Below are 27,299 nucleotides of genomic sequence, written 5' to 3' on the forward strand. Positions count from 1 at the left end.
TTTTGAAAATTCTCTAAAGCAAAACGAAGATGTGCGAGGACTAGACAAAATTCAGTATGATGTCTAACATTGTGTATCGTTTACAATCTACATCTGGCAGACAGAAAGCGACGTAGACAGCAGACGTGATCTGCATGTAAAGGCTGCAAATAAAACTATAATCACTGCATATTTGATATAGGGGAAATACTTGTACAAGCCGATACTCTCTGACGCAGGAGGCGTGCCCTTGTTTTGAGAAGGGTCTAATGTCTCTGGATTGAATGATCTTATAGGTTTTTAGCTTTTCCCACAGTTTGATATCGGCCTCGAAGTATATCAAATAATACTACTAGTATTATTCACCGAGGACTAAGTCTTAGTTAAAGTGCACCCATAAAGTAAGGTCGTAAAAAGAAAACAATATAACATTATTAACTTTTATTTGTATTTAGGTTGAATCTCGTATTGTATTCATCCCATATTTTTATAATGAAGAGCCTTATCTCGTGCATTACAGTTTGTAATAAACTGCTACCTTCACCGCACCTTACTGGCGCAACTTTCCATTTCATTGCATTCAACGCACGATTACTTTTGGCAACAGATTTGGCTTCCACCTCAAAACGAATATAAACAAAATCAAACCAAACAGAACCACGATGTTCTGAGAAGGATGGTAAAGAGCAGGCATGGCGATTGCATCACGCATCTATATATATTTTCAGAGGCAATTTACCTGCTACATACCTGATTACAGTGATAAGTATGCGCGGGCGCCGGCTCTGATCCACGACCATAGCGTGGAATACTGTCAGTGTCACTGAGTACGCCGCCGCGAACGCACGCCCTGTGCCGCGATAAATTGTACCGCCACGTGTTTCTGTGAGTAAATAATCAGTGGCCACCAATTACAAACAATTGGTATGGACTGTGTTTGTGAACAAGTGTCCAGGAACTAGTGACACGATTGGATTGCACCTAAGGATTAGGACGAACGGTAACAATCGAGTCGCTTTGTTTATTTACCAATTGAGGAAACGTAGGATCATCAAGATCTTACTACGAATTTTCTCGTAGCAGCAAACGGTAATGAGCAAATACGTCGTTTATGGTAGTAATCAATTCGTCTACGTTTGCTTTAATAGCTCCTAGTTGTCAATGAGAGTTGCTTGTAAATTGATCGATGTTTCAAACGCCTGAATCTTATGTCTTCACTTTAAGGATGACAATGGAACAACAATCATTTTATAGGTTTAGATAATATAATTGAGCAACTGCTGATAGTGTTGTATCAATAATCAATGGAAAATAAACGGGGTTGAATGAAAACAAGTGGTGTTACAGTAATTGGTTGAAGTGGCTGATTTGTTAAGGTCGGGTTAAAAGAGGATATTTTGTATTACTCAAACATTGAGCTAATGAATAAGCAGCAACAGTTCGTTACGTATTTTTTTCTCAAGTTTCTTTGGGTTTTTGCGAATCGTGCTGGTACTAATTAAACTAAGCAAATAAACATGGCGTTCAATTATCTTGACTTGACGATTCACGGTTAGATGAAATTGATTTGCATCCGTAAAGCCGTCCAAGGTACGATATACTTGAAATGGCAGCTACAAGAACAAGTTTTCATTCATCATCAATGACTATAATAAAACATTAAGTCTTGTTTGAGATTGTCGTTGTTACTATGAAGATTACACATACCAAAATGATGATTTATTCATAGGAAGCAAGTAAGGTCACAAACAAGACCTTATGGTATGCTATAACCTGTCATTACTGGAACGTCACAATTGGTATTACTATCATCAACATGTGATGATAATGATGCAAATAACAACACATGGAATCGCTTTAAAGTCGAAACCAATATTCTATCTATTGTTTTGTTTAGGTACAAGAGATGGGAATTTAACATTACTCGCATGGCGATATTGTTAAAATTCTATCACTATAAAGCAAGCCAACAGAAAACATATTGGGAACGGTAGTATATCTCTAGTAGCCCGGATGAGAAAACCATAACAGTAACGAAGAATATAAATAAACTATACATTTTAATATACAAACATAAGTGTTTAATGAAATAAAAAACTAGCAATGTCAAACTGAATTAAAAATAAACGGCATATAACATGACTATACGGTTCCTCTTCTCAGACATAGTGATGAAATTAATTGTGTATATTATAGTGGAAACACGTGTGTGCGATAGATTCAGTAAATCAACTTGAAGTACATTATCAAAAGTTTCTCAGGGCTCAGGTACGTTTTTTGCCGGCTTGTAATTCAATTCTTACTATTGTGTTCACGTTTTCATAAAAATGTTGAAACTGGATATTCTTACATTTTCCCCATATTAAATTGCAAAATTGCTGATGAATTTTTGATTTGAATCGATTTTTAACGCTTTTGCTGCATCCCGTTAAAACTTGCTTTCAAACACTAACTTCCATCACTCTCTTATTTCGTAAATATTTTCTTGCACACGCCGTATTTTTGTTCATTCTCGTCACGTCACTATCAACAATGTATGTATGCCAAATTATCTTTATACCCATTCGAGCGTTGCAAATAACTTTAGTGACTTTCCAATCAGTCAATGACACAACCATATCATCAGGTTTGTATGCATACGTTAATAACTTTAAACTGTCAGCGTTTTGCCGTTTAACTGGCTGCTAACTCTCTAATTAGTATAATTACTTCGACAAATAACTCATTGTTTAACAGAGGCATTATAATTCATTGTTCTGGTTCAGTGCTAAATGCATGTTATTATAATATTGTGCAGTTAGCTGCATAGTCTTTTTGGTTTTTCAAATAATCTGCTATTCAGGATAAGATGTCATTTGAGACACAATCAGGAATAACTTCTTCCTTTTTTCCATAAGACTTCATGCGTGCATGAATAAGGATAGCTTCATTTTCATCTTTTATAGTAGGCTAGTGTTCTTGTAGACCTCATTCTTCACATTCCTTTATACATCTAGAAGGCCTCAAATCATCAGTAACATCAAAAGTAACATCAGGCCAGTCACATAACAAAAATATTCCCAAACAAAACTGCGTGTAAACAGCACGCTTGACAAACACAACCAAAACTAGCGACATGACACTAGGGCGGCCATGTTAGTTCGGCAACTAGAGCTAACTGTTAATTATCTAAACAAGCTAAATTAGCTATATAATTACACACGTCGCCTTGTGGCTGCGACTGTTCTAATTGTGATGGTGTATCTATTTAATGATGTTGATGGAAAGCTTCCTCTTCAAAACTTAAGAATTAAAGAACAGCGTTGAGACAATTCATCCAAAAATGCTGACGGAAAATTCTAACACAACTTGAATAAGGATAAACTTCTGCATGTTCTCAATTATTTTATTTTAAATTTGAAAAACAAAGATGTAAACGTCTTCATTCCTAAAGTAGTATAATATTGGACTAATGACAAAACCACTATGTTGCGATGACCAATTGGAAAAAAATATCGTAACAATTCGAAAAAAGGTGTAGAAAGTGAGCCAACTTCCAATAAGGATATGTTCGAACATGGTTATTGAGGTAAATACGATATGGTATAGCAAAATTAATAAACCAAAAACTCTTAAAAGTTAGACAGGTACATTTATTCATTCACCTTAATGGTCGTTCAGAATAAAACATAAAATTGCCGTTCATGGTTTCGCAAAACAAAAACATCAATGTAAAAAACATAAAATCTTTCATTAAGATTGTTATTGTCCATAAAGTTTATATCGAAGACAGTAAAAATCCATTTGACGCCCTTAAAATTGTCGCTAGAAGTAAGAAATGTTACACAGTCCGACCTCCCGGCAGCCTTGACCCACAGTAAGTCAGTGTAAACAATTGATTATGATCTGCAGGTAACCTGTTCTCAAGTTTATCGTAAGTCAGGTGCCCTTTTTAGAGCACTTTGTCTCGATTGGAACTGACATACACATTGCATGATTAATGATTTGACACAGGAACTTTGATTTGACTATTTGAAGAATTTTTGGGTCAGAAACAAAAACTTTATTTACGAAACTAATGCTGCTCTAGATAGATCTGTAATTCTTCTATGTTATTCTTGTTTAGAAGTGAATCGGAAAGGACCTACTTAACGTGAACTGTCAATTAATTTCTAAGTTATTGTAACTGTTTTTGGTTGCGAATCCATAAACAGAGTTATAAAATTAAGTGGCCTTTATTTTATACTTAACACCTCTTCTTTATCGTCATTAGTAGAAGCTTCTTTTATATTCTCAACTTTAATGCTTCTAGTTATTCGTGTTTTATGTTATACGTTTTTGCATGGGAATACCCTAGTATATAGTATTATTTATTGACTTGCCGTACCCCAGTCTCTTACATAAGATGTGACTGAGAAAGGACTCTGTGTCAGTCAACGCCTCAAGCTAAAGCTAGTTCACGATAATATTATCAACCTTGAATATGTGGGGTAATAGCTAACAGCAATACTTCATGTGTAACATACGTCGTGTGATACTGTTAATTGTTTTGTTAATGAAAGTTGAAATAACCGTAGAAGACATTGTCATATCTCCTGTGAGACCCACAGCTCTGTAATCAGCAAAAAGTTTGTAAAATACGTGTAATGTTATATGTAATTGGTATGTGAACTTCGTAGCTTGTACATACAAATAATACACCAAAATATTCAACTATGACCTTATCATTATCATTGAAGGCTTTAAGTGTATTGTTTGCGGATACCATGGTTGATAATCTAGCTAAACACATTAATGCTTGGGTTTCGATTCAAAGTTTTTACATGGAAAAAAATACACGCAATTTCAATTTGTTTCCTTATAGTTTTCTAGAGAGGCTCTTAAAAACAGCCTTCATTATAATGGAACGAATGACGTTAAATAAATTTTACACTTTTTTATTTGCAAGTGGCTGGCTCGGTTAATTCCATATCGTATGACTAACTGTCGTGTCGATTAGTAAGCTAATACCTACACCAACATTACAAATACAAAGTACACACGACAATTGCACTACATTTTTGCAAAACTTGCCTCTTTTGTAACACAATTTTAAGTCCAATGAATCTTTTTTTGAAAAATTAGCCACAGCATTTCCACTGAAATCGATTAACTCCACTTGAAAATGTATTGGAGTGCGCAAACGCCGAGTTTTACTTGCGCCGCAGATAAATGGCGGCCATATTGTGAATCATTCGCGATATCTGCGCAGGCGTCGTTATTCCCCTTGCACAGGAAACTATGGATATGAGACTGGGTTCAATGTAACGTTGTAAATTGTATCTAAGGAGGTCTAGACTTACTTGAGGATGCAGTTTGCGTTAGTGCCAAGATTTTGCTATGCTATAGAAGCAACTAAAAAACCAGTAAACAGAACTGCTTGACAATCTAAAAGTCTACCCAATGACCATGTCGTCATTAGTGAACTAAAGGTAATTAACAAATGTCATAAACAGCTAGGTATAGAAATTGAAATCACAATTCTAAATCAAAGTGCCGCTAATTTGTTTGACTATTAACTAATTAGGCAACCAGTTAACTAATAATATTTATATGAAATACAGATAGATTCTCCTATATACCCACAACATATTTAATAGTGGATTGATGATGATTCATTACGGAAACCGTTAATTCTACAGAAAAGGGAATTTTTGCACGGAAGAAGTCGTTACTGTGTAGTTTATAAATAAACAATTGAGATACTTCCCAGTAATAGGCAATAAAAAATAATACGAGTTTGTGGATCCATTAAACATCCTAATAAAATACTGGCCTACTTCATTTAGGCTGTTCAACTTTTTGAGCGCGTTTTTAATTCAAATAATTGTCGAATTAAAACCAGTCTCGCGGAATATCAAAACCGCCGCAGTCACATTCAAGTAACCAGATCTTTCACACGATCTCGTTACTGACCTACAGACGAACATGAAAAGTGAATTTGTCACTGGACCTTAAAATGTGAAAGGATACCTAACTCTACATACACCGGATTTTAACAACGGACAAATTATTGCAGCTACAGCTAAGGTTAACTCCCCATATAAGGAAAACTTCAAATATACTAAAGTATAAAGAATTTACTATATAGTTTCTTTTACAAAGCGATTGGATTGTATTATCCTGCCTGTCCTTAATGTAGGTCATTTCACATATGGAAATAATTTGCAGAACTTATGAGGAAAACGTGTTGAGCTAAATAAATATGCTTGATAGACAGTTGATTTAGTCTAGATATACATAGGTGTGTTATTCTTAATTGTGTTTTGTCTGGCGTCTGGCTGCCGGGTTCTTAAACATAAAATATTCTATATGAGCTATAGCTAAACTCCTACATCCATCTTGTGATGAAAAAGGACTATATAATATTTATATAGTTATATGATCGACTTGGATTTCCCCTGAACCACCTGCAATAGTTTAATGTATGTTAATATCTAATCAAGCTTGCGCAATAGTAAATAGAATGCAATATTCATTAACGATTATGACAAACTGTTGATCCACATGTATGTATCATTCTTTGCTAAAAGGAATACAAACGTAGCGTTGACCGATGATGAAATCTAGTTTGATCCAGCAGCTGAGTTTCAACTGACCGCTCTTATCAATACACATCCTGCTGAAGATAAAATGAAAAATAACAAATTTGAATCCTGAAACATTACAGATGTTGTTTTAACAGATACTGTTATATATGAAACAATGTCTGATACCGGTTTTGATAGCCATCCGCTTTGCACTCGATATTTCAATGGAAGTGGACGCGTTTTGATCGAGGACTGATTCAACTATCTCTCAATTAAGTAGAGTACGTCTCGTTGACACATCTGCGTCTGTTATTGATTTCTCTGGATTTTTATTTGTCATCTTGTTACTGGATCAATTATTGTCGCCTCTTGGAAACAATGTGTAAATCTTGAAGATTGTTGATTGTTATTTTTCCTTCAGACTCAATAGGCAATGATTTAATATGTGTGTGAACATTTCGTTTCTATGTGACTACTGAATTGAACTCACGAGTAATACAAACGTTTGCTGTCAACCTTAGCATCCAACCCATTATCTTTTTATGCACATTTGTACCGTCCATCACAAGCTAAGCCTTAATCAATTCCGAAGTACTGCAAACAATTTGCATTAAGATATCGATTTTTTTATCTCGATAAAAACGTACAGCAGGTTGTTAACCCGTCTCTCAATATATGAACGTCTAATTTCAATCATGCGTATGATTTGCCAGTACTACTCCTTAGCAGTCACGTTTTGTGACCGGGAGCTCTGAAGAAGATTTATGCGTCCTGCTAATTTACCGTAGTTGGGGATATAAGTCGTTCTTGTTTTGTCGTTTCCACGTAAAACTAGCAATGTCACTCGATTGGTTAGCAGCTGAACTGTCGACTCCTACTCTGAGAGTTATAATTTTGATCCTGGTACAAAACAAGCGGTAGTCAAAAAGAGTTGATGAATATGTCTCATAAAATTCCCATCAAAATTGCCAAAAAACATTTCCAACATCTAACTTAATCTTTAAATCCGTCGAAAGGCCCATTACAGTACTAATTTCAATATTAAAATTCTGCACGGATGTCAATGACACAGTTCACCCTGGCTGCGCGTACGCATGTCCTTGTGGGCGCTTTCGCCAAATACCTGTGTCACCATGCCGGTACCTTGTTGCGGAAAAGTCAATAACTTTTGTAAAGAGTTGCAATCTTTCGATTGGTAACAAATTGTATGTGTTAAGAATGAAATTTAGTTTGATTTTGATTATGTGTCCATTGTGTGGCATGGTGTGGGGAAAGTGACCATGATAATTGTGATGGCTTTTGTGTTAGAATGTTGTATGGTAAAGTGGACAAAGACAATATTGAAAACATGCTTCTGCTATTTCGATATCAAACCCTGGTGTGACTCGGTATTTCTTTAGGGAAATGGAACAAACCCTTTGAAGAAACTGGGCTAGATAATTACTCAGCTCCAGAAAACAGTAACATAATACAAAACAGATGATTTCAACATGAATAATCCTTATAATTACTATTTAATCCTCATTGAATATGCTAAACAGGATCATAATAAAAATTGAACTAAAGCTCTAACGGATTCAGTTGGCAGGCAGCCGTTATTATCTGTCACATGTCAAAGAATGAAACAGGTGCAGCCAAGCAGGATTTATTGTCAAATGACGATTCTGATGAATTTAATGTTGTTATTGATGTTAGAAAAGGCTTTAGTACTATCGCATCCATTAATGTTAGAATAGTCGATAGAACTAAAGATAGAACGACAAAGCATTCTAAATATTTCGATAAAGCTATCGTCTGCAACAAACATGAAACTTTTCTAGAACCACACATTACACTGAAGTAAATATACATACATACGTTGTTCAATGACCACGACTTTTTATACCGCCCGGCGCGAGTCACTTAACCTCAGTACCATTTGTAAACAAGTTTGACATAACACGAATCACAGCTGATAGACACGATAACAGTACTTTTGGCGGCATTAATTACAAGTCTGTCCAAATTGTAATCATTAACATAATGTGATTGAATAATGTCGTCTGTAATTTTGTTATGATTCAACTTTCTAATACATGTAGAGATTGGTGTTCAGATTTTATAGGCTATTGTTATTTTAACCTTTGATTTGAATACGAAGGATGTTTATTGCTCTTGTAATACAAAATCAATTTTGAAAATGTCAGTTGGAGCAGCTATTGGTTTCTTACGTGTCCTATGTGTGAGTAAGGGTAGAGAGAGAGAGGCTGCAACACATATGGTAGGTTACACCGTCTATGACGATAACCGAACCACTTTCAGTTGTCAAACAAGAAACAAAATCGTTGTTAGAATCGTAGTCGTTAAGTCGTATCTTAGTCAAATGTGTTCTTAAGATATTTAGAAGAGAATTTTGTTACATTCTCTCACCTTTACTTTCAACTTCTACAAAGATTGTTTTATACAATGTTTTACTTGAAAACATTTCTGTGTAATTGCATCGACTGTTTGTTTTTTCTCGTAATTAATTATTCCAATCGCAGCGTTTCTGGTCAAGGGCAAACATGAAACGTTAAAACTTTTTGTAGTTATAAGAACTGCAATGAAAATGAAGACTATAGACTGAAGTTGGACAGTACTGGTAATTTTACAGAAATTTACGTTAAAGCTGATAAGCAAAGACCTGATAAAACTCGATTAAGATAATTACTATAGGTACCCATACTATGATAATGATAGTTGAAGAAAGTTTCGTATCAAATAATAAAATTATGTCATATCTGCAATTAAATATTTGTTATACTGTAATGATCCTACTTGTTTGAAATAGTGGCTTTATCTGGCATAAAAGACTGCTTTAGAATTGATTTAAGTATAATCATTTAAACGTGTACAAATAACAGTGGATAATAGACGAATTCCATAGTTACCATTAGTATTATTATTTATAATTTTTGATTTATTAAACATTGTTTAGGTACATAAAGTATGATCTTAATGTTACGATTGTCTCAACAGAAACCTACAGTGAACAGTTTCTTCTGTAAATATCGAACCTTAGTTACTCCTGGAGCCCTTTATGTACTAGGGCCACGGTACCTTTTTCAAATAATACGAGAATCCAGGAATTATTTCTTCATTTATCATTAACAAGTTTATAAAAATCTTTCTTTACAATTAACATCTACTTACTCAGTTCATGTGGTCTAGTTACACTTTCATTTAACATCTCTGATTCAGTTATGTCAACCACAGTTATTTTTCCAGTATTTGTCAATATAAGTAGGCTTATTTTTTCTACTAAAACAGTATCTTGTATTTTCAGTCTCACCGAGCCATTGTCAAGATACGAAATTCGTTACATCAGCTTTTTGTCGGCTGCGATTAGCGTGACCTTTGCTCAATGACTGATTTCTGTCGATTCTTGCTAATACAAAAAAGGATCTTTAGAACTTGTACTAATCTTGTTGTTATTTCATAAAACTTACATTTTGGTTATTTTGCCAATTGAAATCTTTTTATGAATGACCATTAAAATTTTAATGGTGTTAAAACCTGTTTTTAGTAATGTTTTGATTTGAAATACAATAGGTAAATAACAAAAATAAATTGAAATGATAATACTCAACAATTCAAAACTCATAAGCGAGTTCTGCTCTGAGATAAATGTAAAAAGATTAAGACTTACTTGCCCGACTTTAAAAAAGCCGGTATGCACGATTTCTAGATTTTCCTGTACCATCAACATCTTGAGATTTGATGAAGACGACGATAACCTTATAATTATTGCTCTGACCTCCCAGTTTCACCCCGCAAGGACTTTCCTCTTTATATTTGGGTCACGGAAATCAAGTTACGTTGACTCTGAATTTGCAGATGCAACCGACTCGGCTGATGCATACAAATTAGAAAAAAAACTTGCAACTGGTACTCAGATGTAAGATAAGAAAGTAAGAATGTGAAATAAGCTCATGGGTGACTTGTAATAAAAATGAAGGCTTTTGTTTGTTTTTATAACATGCTGTACCAAAGACGGAATACCACAGGGTACTCAACTAGGCCCAAAGTCATGACAAACTTTTATAAGACATTCCGAGTATCAGTAAATACAATTAGTACGTTAATATTCAATGCGTAGTTTTTTTATTCGTTGATGATCTGTCTTGCACACGATTCGTGTGAACCACTTATTTTCAAGAATGTACTAATGAAGTTGCTAATTTTGTCACTTGTTTGGTTCAGTATACGAAGAACAAGATCCTAGTTTTTCATTAGTATGGTAGACGGTTAATTCTAACTAAGCTCACGTAAAGACTATATTTCACACTCGTAAGTGGGTGGAAAATGACAGATATTATCCTTCATCATTTTATTATAACCGTAGATTAGAATTACACGTGTTAACTTAAGATAGAATAACGTGGTTGTCAAGAAATAGTTTCTGTATTGGAATAAGTAAAACAACTCTGAATACTTGCAAATACATATAACATCATTAAGTTACACGAATGTGAAAATGTATTCTTTCGAACACGTACAACGATTACGTATGCAGATTAGATAGACAGGTTTGCAGCTACAGGAAAACTAGAGTTTCGTGTATCTATTAATTTAAATAAAACACTCACAGTTGATTTTCTACCTTTTCATTTGTAAAAAGAAATTGACTGTTTATCAATCTTTAACCAATGTACAATCTCCAATCATTTCCAATTTTTACATCATGATTCACTCAATTAAGAAAGTTTACGTTATTAATTTCACCTACACACCGGCTGTTAAGCAGTGTTTGTTTTCACCGCCACTAAGTCTGGTTAGTATCACAACTGGCCATACTTCATTTTAAACCCATAAATTATTTGAAATAGATTTCACTGTCGGCGGAAGCATCAGTAACTTTTATAATATCTTCATAAGATGCATGATTCCAAGGAGTTAACTATGTAATTCTTATTAGTTATCTGTATCTTTATCGGTATCTCTTATAATTGGTTCTGCGTACAATACCTTGTTATTACCGATGCCTGCTCACGTTACTTACAATTTATGGATATTATTGCATATTAAGTTACCGGTACCCGTAATCAAGGAATGTTTACCATTGTTGCTAAGCAAGCCGACATTTGTATGCCATTTAACAAAATAAACAACATTACACAAGAAAGCTACTGAAACGACCAAGCAATTGATAAATAAAAGCAATTTGACTTTAATACGGTTCCTGCAATTGATAATAAATTACAAGTTAATTATGATAACTATAATTCATTATGATGTTGACGTATCAGTTGTACGCAGTGCAGCATTGGACTCGGGTACAAATTGTTTATCAGAATATTGTAATTACATTAACATTGGTGGTGACGTAGTTACTAGAGTTTTTGATAAAATAAGGGGCGTTACTGCACGCGTCGCGCTCATGGCTTATAACACATTGTTTGTCTTCACCCTTGCTCTTCTTGTCTTTTTTTCTATTATTTATAACTAATTTATCTTAATTACGTTTGATAAGCCGTGACGCTACAAAAAACATGGAAGATTTGTTGAATTATGTTATGATGAGTTCGAATGTACCTTTTGCTTCATTAATTATAAATTTTTAGACATGACAATTGGCTTATCCTTGTCTAGCCCAAGGTTTGAGAATTTGAAAAAATATACGTGTTATGAATATTATGGAGTTATTTGCCAAGAGTAATCATCAAAACTTAGGTTTTTCCAAACTGTGGAATTGTAGTTTCCAGTCCTACTGTAGTGTGTGCGTCATTTTATGTCCGTAAGTTCCTGGAATAATAATAATTGATAAATCTCGAAAAAAGCGAGTTTAGTATTCATAATAAGGCAGTTAAGTGTAAAAACTGCGTTAGGTAACACTGACTCACAATCAGTTCGTGCGAAATATTTTAGCGCGTTTCCACTTTCACGTCCGAGTTTTGTCTGGCTTCGAAAATAGGTCTTGAAATCGTATTTTTTCAATTATGTTGCCATTTGTTTCATGACCTATCAATAAGTGGAGAAATCTCGCATGATGATTCAATCAAATTGTTATTTGACCTAAGTTTTTAGTTCACGTACTTAGAGCTACCACCATTCCGGTCCTTCCTGAGGCAACTTCTAGACGTGAATTGCTACTGAATTGATCTAGTATCTACAAGACGTATAATTTACTGTCCGCTTGGTTCCTCATTATTATATTTTCACTCTCAAATCTCACCACTCCCTTACGTAGTTCTCAATCCGTCAATATCTCGTATCGTTAGCGACATTGTTTCTGCGCACGCCATTGATTGCACAAAACAAGTGTAGTGTGCACCGCTACGGCTGCGCTGTCAACTGGCCCGGTTTCTTTAAGGTGAAGGTTTGATGCCGGCTCAATAACTTATAAGATATAAATAACGAGTGCTAGCTTTATTACCTCACTTCAGCTTCAAGCTGGCGAAATTACCGTTCCATTGCCAGCTCTGCAGTAAAAAATATTATTGTCAACTTCGAGTCTTTTATCGTTGTTATTTGTATTATAATGCCTATCGCACCTACAAACGATAATTGAAATCATCATTAATAATTAAATGGCGTCACTGAAGCTTTAATTAACAAATCAGCTTTTTATCATCTTGATACAGCCAATTTATATAGCGATCAATAATATTTAATTTACTTCGTCATAACACACAGATTTGTATGTAAGGCTATAAAACTTAACCGTTGGAAATTCCTGCGTATGTTTTTTACCGAACCAAGCTCAAAGTTTTTTACTAAAACCGCCAATCTGTTTGATAATACTTCAATAGCTGTAATAAAGCTCAAATAAGCTTCTAATTATAGAATGGAAGATATAGGTATCACAGACCACCATATAGTGACATAATCTTTGATCGAATCGATAGTCGAAATCAAATCGATTTGTGATTATAAGAAAGATATTAGATGCTCTGGATATGCTTCATAGATTAATTGAATTTTTCTAGATAATTCCTCGGTAACTAGTGATTACTTTGAATTTAACATGGTGTTCTATACGGGTAACTACAGCATGACTTCTGATGAAACAGAAACAGCATTCTAAGCAGATGAACTTGAAGCGATCAAAAACAAAATGGAAGCTGTCATACGCAACGTTACACTCGTAACACATCTATCACACAGACATAGCAAAGGAAATATATTAAAACAAATCGAGCAAACTTGCATCGCGACCTGTTGCCCATGACGGGTTTGGGACCGTCAGTAACATATTGCGAGTCAGAGCCCCAAATGACTCCACTTTCGACGACCTTCGTAATAGTACTGTCCCCGATTTGCGGCGATCACTTGCGCAATGGTTGTTTGCGCACAATTAGCCTGATGGCGATTTGATACAACGGGACCAATTCATCACCAATGAATTTTGGATGGACATGCATTTGCATGAAAAGACTGCTGCTAGTACTAGACTTTGAATTACAACTGTAGCTGTCCCCACAGATAGAGCTGTGAACAAAAATGCGCTCAGTGTTTGACAACAAAGTAATGACTCTTATCTTAAAACTAATTTGGTGTTATATTGAGGAAACACGATATGTTATTGCACACTACATTAAACACAAAATATGTTATAAAATGACAACAATTAAGATAATTAAAGTTCATAAAATTTTGATTACCATGTTATTCATCATTAAAATGCCATCAATGGACGTCTGGTGGTTTCGTTTCATTCTCAAAAGAATTCCGCGGACATTCATTCATTAATTAAGCCGTAAAAACAAATGGTTAAGGTCGTTTTGTTTCGTGTATTCTCAAAAAGAGTATCGGTGTACTTGGATAAGTGATAAACAAGGTTGAAGATTTCATTTTTTGCATTTTCTCTTGTTCTGTCTTAATCAAAATTCGAAATAGATGAATATTAACGTTTGGATCTTAATCTTGATACTTCTTAAGATTTCTCAGCGTCACCTTGGTCACTGAAAGCTATTGTTTCTGAGAGATGTAACGAAATTAATAAGTAATCTATGCATCGTCCGTGCCTTGCATGCTAAACAGTCACCGTAACCTTGGTTTTGTTAACGGGCAAATTAGTTCCGGCGTAATGATTCCCTTCCATTCTGTCTTATTTATGATACTTATATTTATTTGTCGTTGTAATTGCATGGCTCTAGAAAAGTCTATTCTAGCGTTGAGCAGAGCCCTATATATTACTGGTTCTGTATCAATGTTAGTACTAGTATCATCATCGTTTTCCTCCTTGACATTAAGATCTACTGACTGATTGTCTTTTTCAACAAACGTGATGTTATATGCATTACAACATAACAATGCTCAAGACTAGTAGTGAAATATTTGAATCGAGTCAAATGATAAAGACTCTTGTGTCTCTTTGATAATTGCCGAAAATTTTGAAAGACCTAGAGCTTCAGTGTTAAAAGTTATATCATTAACCAATATTAGCAGTATGCTACTTGCATCAATTTATTAGAATGGACCACCCAGTAACAACGACAATGGTGGTCATCGATTACACTGTAAAACACATACTTAATCAGCCTTAATCGTTCCCGCTTCTGAATTGATCAGTCACGTCAAGATCACATAACCACATATTTGTAGTAGTACTATATCAACTATTTCAAAGATTATGGAAAATAAGGAATCTGAATTGACGCGGAAACCGCGGCCAGCATTTAAATCCTAACAATAAACGGTAAATGGAGCGATAAGCTTTGTTTTTACATGAATAATTGTTTGGCTTAAGGTCGGCCCGGCCTCACAGTTTTTATTATAATTTTCAGACTAAATTTCAATAGTCAAGGATGGGCCTTTACTTTAAGAATTTGTCACCAACTTTTGTTGTCGCCATTTTTTTATCAATGGCAGCCAAGGCTGTTGGCAATGCCTTGCAAAGATTAGTTCAAATAATTAGTTGGAGGCTGTATCAATAAAATGCTGATTTAACAACAAATTACAGTTAATTGTTAGGCTTTCCGTATGGTTGATAGTAATTGATTTGTAGTTATTAATAGTGAGAGAATAGTAGTGGGCGTACTCGTGATATTTGAGATTTTGCAGCGAAGTCACTTATGAATGAAATCATACAAATTATAGATTGTGAAGATTTTATTATAAGGGTAGGAATGCTATTTCAGTATTGACCATTTTACATGACAAGATGAATGTAAAAAAAGGAGAAATGGACATGAAATTGATAAAACGGGTCCCACCAATAAAAGCTTAATAGTAAACAATTTTGCAATTCGACGCGATTCAGACGTTACTTTAGTTCCGATCAAAGTCACCCTGGAAACGATTCCGTCTCACAAACACCAACACGTGCACAATATGATATATGGGTTATTGTTCACATGACCTTCGGACGCGAAGCAGCTTGATCTGGACCTTTTCCTCATACGTCATCCTCATGATGAGCAGTCCAAAGTCTTAGCAAAAAGTTTTTATTGACAAGCTAATTGACCTTGAATTTAGCTTCAATCAAAATATGAACCCTGCTATAATTTTGTGCCAAATATAATTAAGCCTGTATACTATTAATAATGTAGCTATGTTTATCTCTGCGACGGGTTTTGAAGAAAATTCTTCAGTTACATAATGTTAGGAAAACTTTGCACAGCAACTAGGCCTTGTCACTGATGTGTGATGGATCACTGCAATCTGGCAGCCTGAAAGATAAGATAGTATGCTTTATACAATACGGTTACGACTGTAACATACTCTTATGTTATGAAAGAACACGGACTTTGAAAACCTTTAAAATATTTTTAAATCTCTAACAACCCATTTTCGCTACTAGATCAAGAACCTGATAAGACGAAGAGTCCAGAAACTTCTTAACATGAACGGAAAAGGCTCCTCTGAAGCATTGGTATTTGGTATCCTATTAACTGATTAGCAGGACTCGACTGTATCGTACAGATAGAAGTAGAAGAAGAGGCAGAAGTAAGGGAACATACCTTTTTGAATTGAGGAATAAAGCTAATTTGTATAAACTGATAACAGTACGAAGAAGGACTCTAACCTCTTGTATAAATGTGTACACAAGTAACAATTTCGTAAGCACTGGAGACTTAACATCTTTATGTAAACCACCTTATCACGAACAGATGCAATCTTTGCCGATTGTCTTAAAAATCTGTTGACAACCTCAAATGTCTGACCTAAAAATGTAAGATTAAATCCAGTCTGACTGATTACATGTCTCTCATGACTCCTTTGAACGATAACTGCATCTGTGTCGAGAGTTATTTTATTATCTCGAGGCTTTATGCAATTAAATAATTCATTAAGTTTATTATTTGCTGCATTTTTCCTTAATCCGTCATTTATCGTGACCTGTTTTCTGAATCATGTAGCGTTTAGAAGGTATCTTATTGTCAAAAGTGGCACGTAAGTTACGTGTTTATTATCCTGCGTATGACCGCTATTTCACAGATTGTTAGGTAGAAAATGATGATGATGTCGATGAGATCTATCTACCTAATACAAGCCTTTCCATGATCCAGTTGCAAATTCTATCTGACTGCAGTATCAACACTGAAAAAAGAAACCAGAACAATGTTCATATAACAACAAACATACAGTTGTATCTCTCCCCATAAATTACAAAGATAGTGGAACTTCATAAGAAGAAGCGAACAATATGGCACAAGGCAAATATTATTTACCTGAACGTGAGGAGACGGCGCCTGCGCACGTGACGTCATTTCACGACTCAATACTATTAGACGACTGTGGCATGTCAAGTGTTATAGAAGTACCATAATTGTAATATAGATGACTACCATAATTTTCCCAATAAGATAAAAAAGAAATATTAAAATGTATTAGACATGCCCAGAAAAACTTACTGACGAAATAACGGTCTTGACCCTATAAAGTCTGAAAATGCAGCAAGTATAGAAGATGTGTGAAATATTTAGAAATGACTATTGTAGGTAAAAAACAATAAAACCAATACGCACAGCCACAAAGTTTGTGCTTTTGTGGAGAGAATACCTTCTGCAAAATTTCCTGTTAGGTGTATTTGAACAACGTTGAATTACTAGGAAAAATTGCTAGCTGTTTATTAGCTCGTTTTGCATGAATTGTTCTGTATTATTGTTAATATCCTTCTTCATATTTTATGGAGTATGGAAGTCTAGCCCTGTTTGTTGCTGCTTCTTCATCTTTGAATACTTTTTTAATATTCCTATGATTCCCTTCGCCATCAATAACCTCTACAGTTATAGTTGTTGCCTTGCCAGTAACAAAGCTTTCATTAACTACTTCTATTTGAACAAACTCATTATTTACCTCAGCAAAATAACCAGCTGATATATGATTCTCTAATAATATTTATTACTTCCGCAAACCAAACATAAGTTGACAAGCTCAGCAAACATTAACGCTATCATTTATCGCTTCTCTTGACACTTACATATAGAACTACTTACTTTAATATATACATATTTAGAAGCTCAGTGCAAGTAAATACTCTATTGTATTGATTGGACTTAAATCTTTTACGATGAAATACAACCGGATCTGTCTGTATTTTTTGAGGTTCTGTGTTTTATACTTCATCTTTTATGGTTTGACAATATTCAGGGGCACGTGGAACATGATTGATTACATCTTTATTCTTATATTTAACTAATCTAACCTTTTTGTGATTAGAAATTACTGTTCTTACAGTATTAACCATATGAACAGCTAATAAAAATGTATAATCACCACAGTAAAGACTAGAACACGTCACTTTTACCTTTCTTAGTGTGTCCACTATTTCCGAAGTTACTCTATTACTATAGCTACTTTGAACGGACAAACAGACTCACCGTTTCATATTATATATTAGTACCACAATAGCGGCGTGAGGTACCGTTTCACGTACTTATGTCACAAACGTGACTACATTTAAAAGGTCTTCTAGTTTCGCTAAAGACTTGTTATGTCATCAAATAGGTAAAAACTTCTTTTGTACACTCAATAAAATAGACAAGTGGCAAAAAAGTTAAACCTTGTTGCAATATAACTATGATTTAATTTATAAATATGAATAAGTTGTTTCTTTTCAATACAATCTTCAGATTTACAAAGTCAAATTATAAATGTAAAAATCTAGTCAGTAGACACTTTTATTATCAAAGGAATGATGCAATAAAGTGATTCTAACTAGTTTCAGTTAATTGTACAAACAATAACTAGACAGTAATTTAAAAAGCAATACATTTTATTACAGCGAATGTCTATTCCTGTTTCAAGGATGAAAATCATGTTGACAATCACTTTAATCAAATGATTTTCAGCATAGAAAACCACTAATACTTTACAGAAAATATGCAAATTATAGAGAAGTTTTAAACTAAAATTGGACATGAGATAAAAAAGGAATGGTATGGAACACATTGGGATAAGCCCTTATGCAAAATTAGATAAATATCATCATCAGATAAATATCTCATAAAGAGAAGGAATCATTTGGAAATATTATATCAAATGCGTTGATGATGATTTTCAATTACAACCAAGACATAAAACCTAACAGTAATATAAATAACCGGTTTCACAAGACATTTATCCAATACACAAATTACCTGATTATAATACTATTAGATAGACAGCTAGCCTCAACCCGAATCCTTGATTTCTTACGTGTGACAAACTTACAAATTGATAGTCCACGACATAAACGCACTTTTGGTGCCCACCGCTAACCGCTCGTATCACGATTTTCATGATTTTTTTATTTGAATATGAAATAGGCAATATCGGATAATTTCACTTTGATGTTACAACATTGACGAAAAGATATTATGAAGTAAGAACTTGATTCGCCTAACTTTCCCTCAGGAATCTTGATTTCATGAACTGCAAAAGGATAATGCTCTCGCTGAAGAACATATTATATGTCTTGTGAACTTGCTGGGGACACTAGACAAAAAAACTTTTACAAATTGCCAAACTTGTCGGAGAACTGTCAGTTGATAAGTAAAATGAAAATAATTTAATCAAAAGCTTATACAATTTTAACTACGATTACCAAGAATCTATCAAATACGTAACACAAGATGGTATCATAACACTTGATCTAATATGAACCACACATGTTAAATATAAAGATAACCCAAAAATATCGGCAATCATCGCACACAGTGATAAAGATCACGATTTTCATGATTTATATATTTACATGATAAATGATAAAAGTGGGTGAATTTCATTGTATTGCGCCATTAGCAACTATATTTAGGTTAATAGGAAAATTGCTGAAAGTTACTTTGCACATGCTGTTAGAAAACTTCACGTTTCTGGTTTAGAAATTGGAACAATTCTTAATTTATCATTGTAGATGATGTTAACATTGTAGATTGCAGTTGCTCCTTGTAAAACACTGGTACTCAGCTGCATCCGGGTAGACTAGAAGCCGGCGAACATAGCTGAGAAAAGGCTAGGGCACATGATGATCATTGTAAATCTGAGACTTAAGACTTTTTTTAAGAGCACGTGGCAAAGTAACAGCCGCATGGATAAATCGAACGATCATTAGGTTAACCAATGCGACGCTTGACCAGTCCGAGGATAGGTGACCATTGGTTTCTCCCGACTGGAAGCCGAATCCAAAATAGGAAAACGCTCTAGGCAGATGAATATATCATTGTAGATTTGCAAAAGATTTTTCATGAAAAACTAGAAGCCATTTAAAATGCAGACACCCCTATAAATATCGAGATATCGGTTCGCGATTTGCGCGCACGCAGGCGTCGCCGCAAATAGCTCGCTGTTGTGCTGCACGTGAATATTCATGAGCTCGGATAAGGACGGATAATTGCCGTAACAGCTTGTGCTTATTCAATTTACTACGATCACGGATTTTCAGAATATTGACAACAGATTTGACAGTTGATAGCTTCCAGCTGATAGGAGTAACTGTCTTTCTGAATCCTTTTTCTATAGATGCATTAACGTATCTTCAGTTGAATGTTTTACTGTGTATTTGCCTGTTCTGGAGTTGCGGAACTGAGGATATGCGACACATTTTCCGTCAGATATGTACCGACTTTTAGTCAGCTAGGATTGTGCTTGATATCCTCTTTACTGTCCCACTTCACTTTACATGAAATGCTTGCTACGCTTCTTCAAGGCGGATTGGCGATTTCAGACTTTACAGTCCTGGTTATCTTAAGAAGTTTTCCTTCTTAATTCAGTCATTAGTGACCAAGATATGCTTAATCTTAACGTAGGTTTGTAAGCCTGGCAACAAGACACGTGGATTTACACTTTACGCACATCCTTTACCTGACTATCTCAGAAAAGCATATTTGATGTTAAATGTGTTGGTAATGAATCCAATAATACTAGATCCATTAACATTAAAATCTCTTTAGCTGACTGTGAGACAATTACAATCATATAAGATAAAGTACTGACAAGAAAAATCTTAATACTCCATGATTTACTATTGACTTGACCTTGGTGTAACACTTCCATTACTTAAATAACATTATACTATTGTATGTTTTATACCGATTTAGTTTTGTATCTCTGTAATCATGTTACGTGATTACAGCTATAATTAAATTCGTGATAAGGACTTGTATTTTTCCTGTGTTTTTTTTTCTTTAAATCTTGCTCGTGTTGTTAGAAAAGATTAATGAATAGAGTTGTGTAGTCATATTGCGGTGTTGTCTATTTTGTTTGATAGATGTTTATTTATAGTCGGTGCTTTAGCACCTAATGTTTCAATAGCCTTAGCACATAGTGATGTTGGTAAAGGAATTGGCTGATTTATCCCAAATTCTGTCCTCAGATTCAAATTCTGATTGAAATATAGAAATACTCGGTATATAGACACCACGGTTAGTGCAAGAATGCGAAACTTTGTGTTTTTACGCAGAGCTAATGCGCCGAAACAAATATGAAATTCTTTCAGTACGCGATAAAAATCATGACCTAACATTGCTCATTTACAAACGTAAACAAGTACATAGAGTACCTAAACATTATTATTTGTACTACGGTTTGTGAGAACTGAAGGAAAAACAACGGAACGTAATTTTACTACATGACCTTGATGATCTGTAACTATTGTCGCGACTAACTCATTAACACTTCTCAGATTTGCCGTTCAATCCAATCATCCAACAGATGAGTGGTATTGAAAAAAAGCAAATCAAAAAATTGGACAAGGACTTACTAAATTCGAGAACTGGACAAAAAAATTACCGACCTCAAAAAAGCAATCCTCATTCAGAACATGGAGCCTTTATCAGTAGTTAACAGACGTGCGTCCACTTGCACTGCCTGTCCTCGACTGGCGATACCTGTGGTTTATCATAGCGTTGACTTTTATTTGTGTTTTTTTTTTCACGATAATGGCGACGCCGTAATCAGTCCCACTCGGGTTCTAAGCGTGGATCGACGTAGCGCATCTCTATGCCCATTCACTAGTGTTGTGATTTCAATACATGTACTATTTTACGCGAGTGTGTTTTTATCGTGTGTTTCGGATTTAAACGCTTCACTGGCTGGAGTCGCTCGTGGTATACTGAATGGTACATTATAATGAGATTTTGTTTCATCAGTTTTAGTTTTAGTTGTATTTACGTACGGTTGTAGGTCTCGATATTAGGTTTAAGGCGTTATTCCAAGTTTGACAAGAACCACATGTTTCTCGCCTTTCTTTGTAGTAACTTTTGGTAATTCTCCAATATTGTTTTCATTTAAGAAGTTGTCTAGTGTTCTAAAATAAACAATTGTGTCTGAAAGCATTATGACTATTGACGCTAAAGCCCTTTTAACTCTTTCCGTTGCTTTAGTTACATTTGTGGTTCTATTTAACTTGGAATATTACTCTCAGCTAAATTCACATTGAAATGGCACATGGCATAGTTCATTACAAAATGTTATATATCATCTTCATCTTACACCCCCGTTATTATGGAAACCTCTCCCGATTATTCACTCTTATTCCATTCATGAATGAATTTCATATGTGAAGATAGACTTACCATACTAGAGGTAAAATGTAGTTCTGTGTTAGAATTTGTCATTCCATGAAACAAGATTTTTGGTCTAAAAAAATTTACCACATCGGGGAGTAAATGATTCTTGTTAGATTTCCTGCAGTAATGGAATGTGAGTATAAGCATGAATGGTTTTCACGCACCAACACGCAGCCTCGTATTGGCGTGATCTGTCACGGTGCTTTTCACGCTCACTTGTTCCAACGAGATGGGACAAGATGGCGATGGCTTTTATGACATTCTAGTAAAGTAAATGCAAATAAATATTTTGAGTTTCACTTTGAGTTTGATGTCATTTACTGATCTTGGGGAATATTTGTTAGGATCTTATTTTGAGATGAATTTTAGTAAGATTAATTTGACTAGAATAGTAACTTTTACTGGAAATGCAATTAAAACAAAATAGGAACCCAATAAAAATTGTAGCTTGGTTGTTCGTCTTAAGCCACCTGAATAAAATGTGTGAGAAAAGTGATTTGAAACGCACCGCAATTTAACTTGAAAACATTAACAACAATAATTGTATAGGATTTCCTGTTTCAGTACCTGAGATTTACGACTGTAAGATTGGTATAATAAAGTCTGAGTAATATTAGTTATTTAAAATGAACAGGGTGGTACTGAACATAAAAGATATATCACCTTATAAATTTGGTTTTAAAAACTACAGGTTTTAATGTCGTCATCAAATCACCACCACTATTTGGTCACACACAATAATAACGTTAATAGCACAAAAGCCTCTTCTTTTTGAAACCCACGTTTTATAACGGTATGATATTTTTAAGTTAAGTATCTACCTGTGTCTGCAGAACTTTCAAAAAATCATGAAAGAATTTCATTAAATCTTTATTACCAAACCACATTTCCTCCACAAATCACAAATTAATCACAGTAACACTCTTATCACAAAACAAAAAGATATAACCTACTTATTAGTGGCCAAACAGATTGCAATCTCTGTAATGTTCTGTATTGCGATAATCTTACAATCCTTGTGACGTCACAAGCTTAATAATAATTTGTTGTGTGACGTGGCTGTTGGCAACACGTTGCCTATCTTCTGCTGTGTCGTCACTGATATCTTGTTAGTTGTGACGTCCAATGGGAACGGTATTATTCATGTGCTACTAACACATAATCTACCCTTTTACATGATCTACTAGAAGACCCTTTTGGTGTATCTTCATCAAAGCTTTAAGAACACCTAGGCTTCCGTGATATAAAAATAAAGTTGTTACTGTCAGTCATCTTCTATCACAATCCCAATTTGTAAAGTTTCTTCATACCAATTCTAGAAACAAATGTTGAATCTTTGATACCAGATCTCTCAGAATCCTTATTGCTGTCCCGGATACTTTCTTAACTGATTGCTTTTGAAAATTATGTTTTAAATCTTTGAATGATGTAGTCCTATACATTAACTTCATTTAGTTTTTCAGAAACCTTGTCCATTTCATGGCTGTCTGTTGTTATCGTGTAATTGATTGCAACCTTTAACGTCTTTCGTTACACGTAACTTAAGTGAGCATTACTAGATTAGAGTTGTGCTTACTTTTCTTAATTATTTCTAGAATATTACTGGGTTTCAAATCTCATTCATCGTTAGTACTTTACGTAGTCGAGGAAATTATTAGAAAAATATTCTTTAAAGAATCTGTTAATACATTGGCTTCTACATCTTATGCAAGAGATGTAACAACTACCGTTGCTTCATAACTAAGAAAAATGTGTAACATGTCAGACAAAGAATTCAGAGTAGGCTTAGACAAGACAAGTCTGTCTATCTACATAATAATCGATCGCTGATGCTTCTGCATAATTCTTGCAAACTCAAGCCTTCATAGTTAGGCAAGTTGAATATTTTTGCAAAAGCCGATGTGAATGTATTAGCATACAACGTCGTTGGCTGCTTCACGCCACTTATATCGATTTCTAGAACTTTGGCTAATGGAGTTCCGTAGGAGGAAAACGATAGAAAAATCATCTCGTATGCATTTATGTGACGTTTATCTAGTAATTAGAAGTTTATTTACATATGCTACGATACAGAACGACAAGTTTAAAAGCAATGCAAATAATAACAGTGCTGAACTTTCTAGATTACTTTTACTTCTCATAGTAGTCTAAGAAGCCGAAACCAAGATAGCAACAGCACCAATGAGTTTCACTGACGTTTCTATCAACCCGTTAGTGACGTCACAACACAAAAATATGTGTCAATGTAATAAACTGATCATATAGTACCCATTGACATTCGTGACGATCATATTACTGACTAAATCGTGCCTCGGAATTGGTTAGATAATTTCAGGGTTCCAATTCAAGCCGATGACGTCGATAAAGTAAACAGAACTGTCGTAATACAGGTTTAAAGTAGAGAGAGTATTATACACTTGAAAAGCAATAAAATACGATGTCCTTTAGTGGAGTGTTGTAATAACTGTGATTATAAAGCTTTCTAGTAATGCAGTGATAACACAAAATGATACGGACGGCATGCATAACGCAATAACACAACCTGATATAGCAAAAGAAAATAATGAGACTTGCAAAGAAATGGACAATATGGTTTGATGAAATAACTTAACTAGCCTAAATGAAGCTCTACACAATTTTTTATATACAGAACCACAACTACAAAGTCTTGTTGTTTTAAATGTTAACAATTGTCGTGGACACCATTGTTTTTTCTGGTGACGTAATTCCGAAACGATGTGACGATCAGTAGCGTCTCCTTGTTCGTAATTATTGTTCTAATTGCTGTTCGCCACTCTTTAAGTTGTTACACTTAATTATTATAGGCCGGGCTCCCATGCCAAGTGTTTGTTTTCGACTCATTACTAATTAGCGTTTTGTTTGATACAATTGCACAAAGTCAAGCATTGTTGAAGGACAATCGTCGAAATTACCCAACGATATTTTTTGTATTCTTTTTTTGCGTACAACAGAGGGCTATTTGAATAAATATCAGTGATTCAGATGTTCTTTAAAGACCTTAAACTACATCTAAAAATACTAGTTCCAAAACGGGTTTGAATGTCCGAAAATAGACCAAAGAAAATTTAACTACTGCTAATGTTACTGAAGAAAAAAACAAAAACACGTTCGTATCTACTCCTCACAGTTAGGCAATTATTTTGTAATGAGTAGTAATAGCAAACTATTTAGTGACACACAAAACATGGGTATCGGTAACTGTAACAAGCACGTTTACTAACACTCTCAACTAATTGAACCTTTTAAGAAAGTTTATGACAAGATTGTACCTTCAATAGCAACGAAAGAAGACGATTAGGAAATGGAAGGTTTAGAGATAGGGCTGAAATCCAAGTTGAAAATCTGACGAATTCCTTTTAGCCATCATCATCTTAGAAAAATATTTATATACTTTATAAATATAACAAGTGACTTGTGAACACAGTCTCACGACCTTGAAGCTCCTATCAGCATCTATCTTAGACGTGACAGCTTATCATTGAAATAACTGCTCCATCTTCAATAACTTGTCCAACTGAGATAACTGTGTCACACCTTATCATTAACAAATCCCTTACAACATTTTCTTGTTACTCATGTCCTGGTTATTTCACCATTTCAGTTAACTGTATGTTCAAATTGTTCAAAGTCTTCCTCGCCTCAATTTTCACTGGTGGGCAAAGGCCTCCCCATTTCGCCTTCACATCTTACGATCCTTCAAAAATTCTCACCAATCGCATTTGTCATAACCTTCAGACCTTAAGTTATAAGAATGTAGATTGATTCTTACATTATCGTACATTATTATAACTAAGTAGCACCAAGTTGCCATAAATATTGATATAAGCTTAAAAATCACAATGACTTGATTTTAAAAATATTAAGTAAGGCATTAAAAATGTATTCGTTGATGTAATCCTTGTTAATAATATTATTTAACAAAATGAAACGTAGCATAATGAAAGAGCTATCCAAATCAAAATCTATAAAATCCTTTTATCGACATTTGATAACGATAAAAAGTATACATTTTCAAATCTGTCGTCCGAGCTCCCGTCACGATAAGATTCTGTGATTGTGGCTGACAAATGACCTCGCGAGGAAGTTTCATAAACCTTCGAGCATGAAGCTGCTTTACCTTACGATCCGTCATCTGTAACTGTGTCAAATAGTCTATCTCTAATTAATTCATTATTTAATCCAAGTTCCGGATCTGCTTAAAACTAATCAGCTTCAGTGATGGCCATATTATTATAATTGATTTCAACTTTTGTATTGAAATCAGCAATCTGTAATCAAATTATGAAATTGAAGGCATAATAATTATTGAATTACTTGAAATGTATAATCTTGTTATGGGTAGGTATATGACGTAGGCAAGTAATTATTTTGATAAGTACACCTAATAGGTACTTAACTTTACATAATATGTAGTTGAAAAATACAATGACGTAAATAATAAAAGAAAAAATGTATTGAAAGCAGTCATTCTCACTTCTCTTATCTTCTTAGTGTTTGTAATGATTGTTTTCACTACTTCATTACACAATGTAAACATAAAACAATATTGTATCAATTACTTGAAGTGCAAATCTTGTTATTACAACAGCAGATAAAGGAAATTGGAGCCAGAAGTGATTGATTCATTATGTACAGACAAACGTGCAAACATATCGTCTATGTAGTGTGACTCAAGTTTTGTTGAACGTATTCCTTTTACAGTTTCATTTCTATCATATTCATCAACAGTATCGTTTTTAAGGTTATTGACTCGTCTCAAATTATACAATGAATCTGCTTATAGAAACTAGTTCAGGTC

General features: G+C 34.4%; 1 protein-coding gene across 5 annotated transcripts in view; it reads left to right on the top strand.

Moving 5' to 3' along the window:
- Positions 1–27,299, top strand: part of LOC110380960 (transcription factor EB) — a 116,024-nt gene that overhangs the window by 47,318 nt on the left and 41,407 nt on the right. Inside the window, exon 1 of one of the 5 annotated variants that reach the window (XM_049849775.2) lies at positions 779–1,068. The exons of 2 other annotated variants lie outside the window; for them this stretch is intronic. The gene's annotated coding sequence lies outside the window, so the exon portion shown is untranslated. Of the gene's footprint in view, positions 1–778; positions 1,069–21,855; positions 22,031–27,299 lie in introns of those variants that run through there. 2 more of the 5 variants (XM_049849773.2, XM_049849774.2) reach the window with 2 other exon arrangements.

Source organism: Helicoverpa armigera, chromosome 26 (assembly GCF_030705265.1).
Source record: "Helicoverpa armigera isolate CAAS_96S chromosome 26, ASM3070526v1, whole genome shotgun sequence".
Classification (NCBI taxonomy): Eukaryota; Metazoa; Arthropoda; class Insecta; order Lepidoptera; family Noctuidae; genus Helicoverpa; species Helicoverpa armigera.